Genomic DNA, 9,622 nt, shown 5'->3' with positions numbered 1-9,622 from the left:
TTTGCTCCTCTCCTTGAAAAGCAAAAGAAAAACTCCCTCATTGGTACACAATCCCCCCGCACCTCCCCAAACCCCACCCCCTACCCCCAAATATAATCCACTCTGCAACCCTCATTGCGTACTCCTACGATAAAAATAATGCCCTAAAATATAATACTTTGAGACTATTTCTATTGTTGGTGGTGATCTATCTACCTTCCAGAAAACAGAGGTGCATTCCACCACACAGGTATTTTCCCTTACCCTCTTCTTTAGTGTAAAACCACAAGTTTTGTTCTTGTTTCCCTAATGATCTACATAACTACACATAAGGTCTGGTAGTCTAAATCACCAGAAAGCCTTTTGTGTAGTGGCCTGACCACAAAGAGGCCTACTACTTGTGGGCACTGTACAGTTTACATTTCCAACCAAATGGCTCTGCTGTCACCCAGTATGCCGTGTGATGACCCTCCAGGGGTTCTGCCCCCATTGCTGCCAAGGCACTGCTGACTGGACAGGCTCTCCTGTGCCTAAAAGTCACAGCGCCTACTAGATCCATAACCACCAATGTGATGCCTACATGTTGTCAAGGCAGATGTTATGCCCATCTACTCCGAGGAGCCAAACAAGATCTCCAGTGCCCAGTCCTTTAAATCTCCATTTGGAGCAAATGTGACATGTCAACATAAGGCAGGATAAAGTTAGGACAAGGAACTTGCAACAAGAAAGTTTCTCAAAACTTCTCCAAGAAGATCTAGCAGGAACTTGAAAAGGCGGGACAATGGTGGGCTTAATACAAAGGTGATTGATTTTATAAAACACAATGTATGTGAATCATTGTGTAAAACACAATGTGAATTAAGGAAAGAGTGAAACCAATGTATATGAATTTTGTATACAAATTATTGTTGTTGTTAAGTGCCATCGAGTCACAGGCGACTCATAGCGACCCTATGAAGGAGAGTCCTCAATGCCTGGATGCCTTTCATCCTCTCTCCAGGCTCATCGGGTTTCCAGAGGCAAGCTACTATGGAAGTGGATGCCATTTCTCCTTCCAATTCGATACAAATACAAAATAAATTTAAAAAAAAATAAAAAACAAAGCTCCTCAAAGGTAGCTATCAAGCAACACAAAATCCAGTTTAAAAGCTTACTAACTAGTTGAAGGTTTGTGATAAGACTCACACTCTACCAAGGAGTTCCAAATGAAGGGCCTGCGACTGAGCAGGCTGGATTGGAAGACATGAGCTTGGTGTACTTTTCTGTTATGTCTGGGGGACACCTAAAAGCAGAGGTGAGCAAAAACATGTCTAATCAGCATTCAGAAAGTTAAAAGACACAATTTATAGCATTTTCATATTTATGTGGTGTCTAAGTAGGAGCAGAAAATGGAACATAGAGGTACACAAGGCCATGAGCATTTCTCTGAAAAGGTCAGAGGGAGGAAAAATAGCAAAACCCCTTACTGCCCCAGAGCAGAAAGCATATAAAGAGCCATAGCCCAACTCATGGTGCTTCTAGAGCCCCAGAAGCAGCAAGAAGTTCATTTATTTATTGTTCACTCACAGACTCACAGACTCACAGTTATGGTACCAACAATGGGGTTTATTTGGGAAGTGAGTAGGGGAAGCAAAGAATATCGCACAAGACAAGTCCAAGATTTAGAACAACAATTCCAAGGCACAATTCCTCAATAAGTTCAGGCTGTGGTTTCAGTTCAACAGTCAAATCCAAATCACCAGCTAGGTTTGCCTCAGAGCTGTTATAAGTCATTTTGTCCTTCAAACACCTGACAAGAACAACCAAACCTTTAACTGTGACCAGCAGAAATGCAATAGCCTCAGACTCCACAATGCCACTGGTTTTTTCCACAGCAATGCCACAGTCTCTCTACCACCAAGGTCTTGACACCACAAACATTGCTCACTTCAAATCTTGCTGCTACAAGTCAAGCTCACCTCAAGTCTTTCTTGCCTCAAGTCTTGCTGTTTTGTGTGGGAAGTACTTGTTCTCTTATAGCTGTTGGTGATCTGCAAGACCATCCTGATTTGTGGGACAATATGTCTGTAGATAAGGTACTTGGAGATCAGAAGAGGCTAACTAATGGCTTAAAAAAAAAAAAAACCAAAGAAACTTTCAGGCTAACACTTAACATGAATGAAACCTGATAATACAATGGTTGAACATGTTACTAATTAAAATGTGACAGGTTTGAATTCACCACTCTGTAGGGTTGTTGTTGTTGTTGTTGTTATTGTTATGTGCTGTCGAGTTGCTTGCGACTCATAGAGACCGTATGTACAACAGCCCTAAACGTTGCTCTGTACTGTGCCAATCTCACTGTCTCTGAAACACCCATGCCGATTACCCCAGTCACTGAATAAATCCACCTTACAGAGGGCCTTCCCCTCCTGTGCTGTCCCTCTACCATCCCAAGCATGATGTCCCTCTCTAAGGACCGGTCTCTCCTTAAAACATGTCCAAAGTATGTTAGACGAAGCCTCAGAATCCTTGCCTACAAGAAGCCGCCCGGATTAACACTCTCCAGGATGAATCTGTTGTTTTCCTAGCAGTCCATGGTACCCTCAAGACTCTTCTCCAGCACCACAGCTCAAAGGCATCAATTCTCCTTCTATCCTCCCTAATCATTGTCCAACTTTCTGGTGCATAACAAATGATTGCAAAGAACATGGCCTGTATCAGATGCACCTTAATCTCCAGAGAGACACCAATGCTCTTCAGTACTATGGAAAGGTCCCTAACAGCAGACTTGCCCATCACAATAGTTCTTTTAATTTCCGGACTGCTGGTGCCAAGAGTGTTGACTGTGGAGCCAAGGAAACTAAAGCTGTGTTCAATCTCAATCTCTTTACCATCCATCCTGATGCTGCCAATTGGTCCAGTGATGAGAATCTTTGTCTTCTTGACATTGAGCCACAATCCATACTGAAGGCTGCAGTCCTTGACCCCCTGCAGCAAGCACTTCAGGTCCTTCTCAGTTTCAGTAAGCAGGGTTGTGTCATCTGCATAACGCAGATTGTTGATAGATCTTCTACAATCTTGACCCCACTTATCTCCTCATAGAGCCCGGCCTCCCAGATAATCTGTTCTGCATACAGGTTGAAAAGGTATGGAGACAGGACACATCCCTGGCGGCGAACGCCCTTCCCAACTTTAAACCATGAAGTGTTTCCTTGCTCTGTTCTGACGACTGCCTCCTGGTTCAAGTATAGGTTTCACATTAGCATGACCAAGTGTTCTGGGATCCCCATTCTTCTCAGAGTCAGCCACAGTTTGTTAGGATCCACACAGTCAAACACATTTGCATAATCAATGAAACACAGGTAGACATTCCTCTGGTATTCCCTGCTTTCAGGGAAGATCCATCTAACATTGGCTACAATAACCCTAGTATCACGACCCCTTCTAAACCCAACCTGGACTTCTGGCAGTTCTCAACTGATACCCTGTTCCAGTCATTTTTTGATAATCTTCAGTAGAATCTTGCTTGCATGTAAAATCAATGATATTGTTCTATAGTCTCCACACTCTGTCGGGTCACCCTTCTTTGGGATGGGAACAAATATAGATCTCTTCCAGTCAGTTGGCCAAGTGGTTGTTCTCCAGATTTCTTGGCACAACGTGGTGAGCACATCCAGGGCAGCATCTGTTAGCTGAAATATGTCAGTTGGTATACCATCTAGTCCTGGGGCCTTATTTTTTGCCATTTCTTTCAAAGCAGCTTGAACTTCTTCCTTCGTCACCATAGGCTCTTGTTCATATGTTTTTTCATTAAATTCTTCTGTGTCTGCCAATTCCTTTCAATACAGTGATTCAGTATATTCTTTCCATCTTCTTTCAATACTTCTTGGATCATTTAATATTCTGCCTAAAGTATCCTTAATTGTAGCAACCTGAGGTTTGAATTTGTTCTTCAGTTCCTTGACCTTAAGAAATGCTGAGCGAGTTCAGCCCTTTTGATTTTCTTTTTTTTTAAGTTTTAAAGTTTCTTTAAAGGAAATAGTTTTGGAAGTTCATCTATCCTTTTTAACTGGAAGATTTGGGGTCCATGAGAAATTGATATTATATCTTGTATTTTCTCTCTTTTGATCAGAATTATTTCATAGAGTCTTTGATCCAAATCTTCAGTAGTGGTAGTGGGTCACCACCTTGTTTTTCTCATCTTGTGGCAAAGAAAGTTATAGTTTATTGAGGTAATTTTCCACCTATTCAAAGACTTCTTCCTGTTCCTGACTCGCCTTTTTCCTCTGTTGCTCCTGAAGATCCATTGTTGTAGCTTGAATGGATATATGTACACTGTTTTTTAAAACATTAATCCCAATGAATATTATATTTTCATCCTCATCTGGTTTACAATACTATTGACTATGCAGAGGCATTCTTATTCACCGTCCAGCTCTCCGGTGCATAGGAACTGACTGAAAAGACCATGGCCTCAAACTGGTACCATTACTCTTCAAAAATCTGGAGAAGTCCCTGACTACAGACTTTCCCAGTTCCAATTCATTTCCTGATATCCTTACTGCTGATACCAAGTATATTGATTGTGGATGCAAGTCAGATGAAATCGTTGACAGTCTCTAGCCTTTTTCTGTCCCTCATGACGTTGCCTGTTAGTCCAGTTGCAAGGATGTTTGTTTTCTTGACATTGAGATGTGATCCATATTGAAGGGTGCAGTGTTTCATTTTCTTTTCTTTTTTCAATTTTATTTTAATATTTTTTTTAATAATTTTAATGAACATTTACAGATATTTTGGATTTCCATTCATTCACTGTTGCACTTCTCTCCCTGCCCAGCCCTCCCCCCCCCATTTTCTTTAGCACGTGTTTCAAGTCCTCCTCACTTTCAGCAAGCAAGGTTGTATAATCTGCATAATGATGGTTATTGGTGAGTCTTCCTCCAATCCTGATGTCACATTCTTCTCCACAGAGTACAGTTTCTTGAATAATTTGCTCAGTGTACAGATTAAACGGGTATGGAGAAAGGATACAACCATCATGCACACCTGTCCTAATTTTAAGCTGGCTCAGTGTTCACACAATAGTCTCTTGGTCTAGGTATAGGTCTGGAACGAATACAACTAAATGTTCTGGAATTCCCATTCTTGTCAATGTTAGTTATGATACACACACAGTCAAATGCCTCTGCATAGTCAATAGTATTGTAAACCTTTTGATTTTCTGACTCCAACTCCTTGCACATTTCATTGTACTATTTAATTTTGTCTTCCCACACTGCCTTTTGAAATCTTGACTTCTTCCTTCTCCTTTGGCTTCTCTGTGCTGCAATGCAATATTCAGAGTCTCTTCTGACATACATTTTGGTCTTTTCTTCCTCTTTTGTCTTTTCAATGACCGTTTGCACTCTTCCTGGATGATACCCTTGGTATCCTCCCACAGCTCATCTGGTCTTCGCTCATTAGTGTTCAAGGCCTCACACCTGTTCCTGAGATGGTTCTGCAATTCAGGTGGGATGAACTCAAAGTCATATTTTGGTGCATGTGGATTCGGTTTACTTTTCCGCAGCTTGAGATAGAATTTGCATATGAACTTCCAACTTCCATACTCTGTAGGGTAAAGAAGTAAAAGTCTGTTTCTCTAAAGATTTGAGTGTTGGGAATCCTATGGGGCAGTTCTACTCTATCCTATAGGGTTATTTTGAGTTAAAATCAATTTTACTTCAGTAGACTTTTCTGAATAAAGATCTATAAAGAGGTACAGTAGCAAACCATCATATAATATTTAGTTATTTAGACTCTGCAGGCATAAATAACCACCAAAGCTCAGGTAATAATAAAATAACTAGGGAGTGATGAGTTTGGATGTTTCTATTAACTTTATTTATACTAAAATTTGTTATACTGTGAGTATAATCTAATTTTTAATGACTGTTGTTGGGGTGCAGTGAATTACTTAACATGGCTCTTCCAGACCATAATATATGTCAGAAGAGAGTCTGAAAAACTTGCTCTTCAATGCAGAGAAGCCAAAACTAAGAGAAGTAATGATGACACAAGAGAGATAAATAAAATAATGCAAGAGGTATCTTGAGAATAAAAAGGAGTACTATAATGAAATAAGCAAAGATGTGGAGTTCAGCTTCAAGTTGTGACACTACAAGACAATACGGGCAAAACAGTGAGTGATGTAGGAAGCATCAAAAGGAGCTGTTTCAGAAGAACTGGTCAAGAATGAACCATTTCAGGAAGCAGCAAATTATCAAGAACCTATGTATCTGATGGAAGAAGTCCAAGCTGTACTGAGGGCATTGCCAAAAAAGAAGGCTCCAGGAATTATTGCTGGAGTATCCGCTGAGGTGCTTCAACAAATAGATGCAACCCTGGATGTGTTCAATAGTCTATGTCAAGAAATTTGGAATACAGCTACATGAAAGAATTCTGTATTTTTTTCTTATTCTTGGGGAAAAAAATCCAAAAGGTGATCCAACAGACTGTGGAAAATTATTGAACAACATAATTGCTATCACACGAAAGTAAAATATGGGTGAAAATTATATAACCATGCATTGACAGGGAATTTAGAAAACTTGAAGCTGGATTCTAAAGAGGCCATTGTTGTTGTTGTTATGTGCCATTGAGTCATTTGCAACTCATAGGGGCCCTATGTACAATAGCCCTGACTCTGCTCTATCCTGTGCCAAACTTACTGTCTCTGATACACCTATGCCATTACCCCAGTCACTGAATCAATCCATCTCATCCAGGGTATTCCTCTCTTCCACTGTCCTTCCACTCTTCCAAGCACAATGTCCCTCTCAAAGGACTTATGTAGCTCCACAATCAACACTCTTGGCACCAGCAGCCAGAAAATCAAAACACAAGGTGCACTGGGAAAATTAGCTGTCGAAAACCTCTCCAAAGTGATGAGGAGCAATGACATCAGTCTTGAGACTAAGGTGTGCCTGATCCAGGCTGTGGTCTTTGTAATTGCATGCTATGCATCAGAGAGCTAGACAGTGACTATGGATGACATAAGAACTGATGCCTTTGAGTTGTGGAACTGGAGAAGCATCTTCAGCATACTATGGACCATCAGGAGTACAAACAAGGCTCTCTTGGAGAGGGTGAAACCATGTTTCTCCATGGAGGCAAGGATTTTGAAGCTCTGTCTCACATACTTTGGGCACGTGGCCATGAGGGACCAGTCTTTGTAGAAGGTCACATGCTCAGAAGGGTGAAGGGACAGCACAGGCAAGGAAGACCCTAGATAAGATGGATTGACACAGTATCTGGGGTGATGGGATTAGGTGGGTCAGAGCTTACATAGGGTCTCTATGCATTGCAGATGACTCAATGGCACATAACAACAACAAAGGCATCTGAGTGTGTGGATCATAACAACATATGCATAACGTTGAGAAGAGTAAGGATTCCAGGGCAGTTAAATGTATGCACGTGAAACCTATACAGAGACCAAAAAGAAGACATTAAAACAAAACAAGGAGATTTCATATGCTTTAAATCAGAAAGGTGTGTATCACTTCTCAATCCCTACTCAAACTATACTCTGAGCAAATAATTTGAGAAGTTGGACTATGTGAAGAAGAATGTAGCATCAAAATTAGAGGAAGAAACATCAACAATTTTCATTATGCAGATGACACAACCTTGCTTGCTGATAGTTAGGAAGACCTGAAGCACTTACTGAAGATCAAAGATTACAGCTTTCAATATTGATTACACCTCAACAGCAAGAAAACAAAATTACCACAACTGGGCAAACAGGCAACATCTCAAAAGATGGAGAAAAGAATGAAGTTATCAAGGATTTCATTTTACTTAGATCCACAATCAAGACCCATTAAAACAGTAGCCAAAAAAATAAAAATATGTTCTGCATGAGAGAAATATGCTGTAAAGGATGTTTAAAGTGCTGAAGAGAAGCAATAAATAAGTAGTGTTAAGAGTCCAGCTCTCTGAAGCATAACAAGTAATTGCAAAGACCATGGCTTGGATTAGGCACACATTAGTCTCTAGACTGAAATCATTACTTTTCAGTTCTCTGGAGAGGTACCTGATGGTAGATTTTTTCCCAATGCAATTTGTCTTTTGATTTACTGACTGCTGGTGTTAAGAGTGTTAATTGTGGAGCCAAGCAAATGGTAAATGCTAACAAGCTCAATCTCAATATTGTCACCATCTATCATGGTACTGCCAATTGGCCCAGTGGTGAGAAACTTTATTCCTGTGGAAAGGATTTAACCTTCTTTAGCTTTAATTTGAACTTGCAGATGAGCAGTTGATGGTCTGTTCCACAATCACCACCTAGCCTCGTATTCACTACTGATATTAAATTTCTCCAATGATTCCTTCCACAGATGTAATTGATCTGATGATTCCTGTGCATCTCATCAGGTGAAATCCATGTGTATAGCCTGTGTTTGTTTCTTATAAAAGGTATTTGCTATGAATAACTCATTGATTGTACAGAATTCCATCATTCCAGACTCATTTCTGTCAACCATTCCATATTTTCCAACTACTGATCCTTCTTCTTACTTCCCAGCTTTTGCATTCCAGTCACTCATTATTATCAATGAATCTTGGTTACACAGTCTATCGATTTCTGAGTGCAACAATTTACAGAAATAATCTCTTTCCAACTCTGGCTCTGGTTGTTGGTGCATAAATTTGAATTATAATGGTATTAACAGGTCTTCTTTGTAGGCATATGTATATTATCCTATTAAGACAGACTAGGAAGAAGGACTGGCCATCCATTTCTGAAATATAACAGGCCATCAAAAATCCTATGTACATTTTGCTTTTCAAGGAGAGGAGCAAAGGGGGGGGAGGGGGGAGGGTTTTGTGCGGGGAGAAGGGTGCAACAATGAATGGATGGAATTCCAAAATCTCTGTAGATGTTCACTGAAATGAAAAATAAACAAACTAAATTAAAAAAATAAAATCCTATGTACAGCAGAGCACACTTAGAATGGCAACGGAGGCTGAGTCCTAAAATTTAGAAACATAAAGGAAGAGAAACAAACAGCAGTAAGAAGAAATTAATGATTGGTATGTGGAATGTGTTAAGCATGAATGTAGGAAAACATCATTGTAAACAAATGGAATGCATAAATATTGACATATTAGGTATTAGTGAAATGAGATGGATTGGCATGGGACATTTTGACTCACATGATCATATGACCTACCATGCTGCAGACGAAAAAGTGAAAAAACAGGGTCAATTTCATAGTTAAAAAGACCATTTCCAGCTGCTATGCTTACAGGTGCCAATTAAGAGACAAGAAGAGGAGATTTCACTATAGGAAGGAAAAAATATCCAGGAGTTAAAACATTTCCCTTGGACTTGTTTTAGAACAACATTACAAAAGGAAAGGGTAAAGATTCCGTGTGAAAAGCAATATATACAAACTCTGTTAGCAAACCAGTGTACAAAATTTTTTTTAATTATCTCCAAAGTGCTGAAGAGCAGTGGTGTCTCTCTGGAGACTAAGGTGGGTCTGATACAGGCCATAGTCTTCGCAATCACCTGTTATGCCTCAGAGAGTTGGACAATGACCAAGGAGGATAGAAGGAGAACTGATGCCTTTGAGCTGTGGTGCTGGAGAAGAGTACTGAGAATACCATGGACTGC

Source organism: Elephantulus edwardii, unplaced genomic scaffold (genome assembly GCF_000299155.1).
Source record: "Elephantulus edwardii isolate Elephantulus edwardi_28Jun2011 unplaced genomic scaffold, EleEdw1.0 scaffold00172, whole genome shotgun sequence".
In the NCBI taxonomy this organism is placed as follows: Eukaryota; Metazoa; Chordata; class Mammalia; order Macroscelidea; family Macroscelididae; genus Elephantulus; species Elephantulus edwardii.
Note: the sequence above shows the minus strand (reverse complement) of the source record.